We start from the raw sequence: 2,248 nt of genomic DNA on the forward strand, positions 1-2,248 counted from the left end.
GACAGTAAAGGTATTTGAACAGGCCTTTGGCTTTCATATCCCGTACGATGTAGTGTACTGCTAATTTGCCTACAAATGTCAGGTGGCCATAATAATCTGGCCACTCCATGTTCAAAGACTGTTAAATCGCGTTGTTTACCCATATCTTCAGGAAAAAAAATCACTTCTACTGTTGTGGTAAACAACCTGCTTCCCTATTTATAATGTTCTGACCCTCTAGCAACTTCAGTGTGAAATTACAGCTAATTTGCTTACAAATATCAGGTGGTCATAATAATCTGGCCACTCAGTGTATATATTTCTGTAATGCATACTTTCATTTAGAAATCAGTTAATTATTTTTGACAAAAATGCATTTCCTTCTCACTTTTTCTCATCCTATTTTTCCAGACATACTTTTAAGGCAGAATTGTATCCCCATATATTGAAGCCCAAGTTCCTAGTACCACAGACAGTGACTTTATTTTCAATGCATTGCATTGCAATGCAATTAGTCATGTCATGCTGGAACAGAGTGGGCCCTTAATCCAATATGACTAGTTCTTATAAGAACACAAAAACTTGGACACAAACACAGGCCGAGGGAAGACAGCCATGTGAACACAGAGGGAAATGGGATTTACACTGCTGAAGCCAAGAAATCCTGGGGTTTCCACAAGCTGGAAGATGCAGGGAAGGACCCTCCCCTAGAGAATTTAGAGGGTGGTTGGCCTTTATATTACTTTGACTTCAGACTTCTAGACTCCAGAACTTTGAAAACTAGAAATTGTATGGTTTTCAGTATTTTTTTATGACAGTCCTCAGAAACTAATACAACAACTCAACTCTGTCTCTCCCTCTATAAAAGTTACTTTATAGAGAAAATAATTCAGTTTTCTTTATAGCTATGTTCTATGGATGAACATATATGTATTCTTTGATGTAGAAAAGGTATCTCTAGCAGGATAAGTAAAAGGAGATATATTAATTATAGAAGTAAGGAGGGTATCCTAAAAAAACACAAAAATAATCTAGACTGTTTTGAATGTTTACATGTATGTGTTCTTGGTATTCAGTGTAATACAAAAGCTTCTAACCATGCATGTGACTATTAGAGCAATGACATTAATAACCATAGTTAAAGTCTACAAAACATATGCAGGCAACATTCCAAACTTTTATGCTGATTTCAAAATGAGTTTATAGCAAACATTTTGAATTTTTCATTTGCATGGGTTTGTCACAGTTAAGAATAAGATAGTTAACTCATTTGTCACCACTGTCGTAGTCATGTTCTCATTCAATTATTCATCATGTCACATTTTTAGCTGATGGGAAGGTATTAGAATCTCCTTTTTATCAAATCCCTGATCTATCACACTAACACATCCCCTGTCTTATTCCATGTTACCAATCTTTTAGAAGCCTCTAAACTATCCTCCTGTGAATCAAGAAAGTAATACCCAAGAGTAATTCTTTCCATACTTGAACTGTCAGGAAAGATAACAGTTGACAGAGCAGTAGCTAAAAACATTCTCTGTATTTCTTTGAAAATAGATGAAATCGTCTGTGGTTCACTCTGTATTTGCTACTGTGTTCATTTGTCTGAAAAAGCCCGATTGCCTTGATAATAAATATCATCTACCCATGTAAAAAGTCAAAGACATTGTTTAAAATGCAACCTGTGTGCACAGACAGTGCTTCATTTATTGTGTTGCCATTTGACAATCAATAAATAACAAATATTATTTCAGGATAAACAACACAATAAGTTTGCCTCACACAGAATACACAAAAATCAGCTGCAAGTCATGTCTCCAACAAGCTATTCTGCAGTCTACATTTGTTAGTGTGTATTTGAGTCAAGTAAGGGAGAAATGTACATTCCCTTTCTATCTTTTACAATAGATACTGAATTACTCTTCTGAAAGTATCATGTGTATTGTCATGAAAGTATCATTTATTACATAGGCAAACCATATTTACTTAACAACATACCTTACTTTTTTTTCTCTTCATTGCTTTATCTACATTAGCCTTGTCAATAGTGGTAAAATTGAACATTAAGCTTTAGTATAATATCTATTTTCTTGTCTTGATTTCTGGTTTATAAATTCTTAATTTTCACTCTGTTCTGTCTTCCAGAACAACATTTAATTTAACTTTTTTCTCCCCAGAGGTAGAAAATACATAATATAGCAGTTATATAGTTAACATTTTCTAACAGAAAGAGCATGTGACACACCATTTATACTGAATATATAGATTG

The sequence above is a fragment of the Myotis davidii genome, unplaced genomic scaffold (genome assembly GCF_000327345.1).
Source record: "Myotis davidii unplaced genomic scaffold, ASM32734v1 scaffold998, whole genome shotgun sequence".
Classification (NCBI taxonomy): Eukaryota; Metazoa; Chordata; class Mammalia; order Chiroptera; family Vespertilionidae; genus Myotis; species Myotis davidii.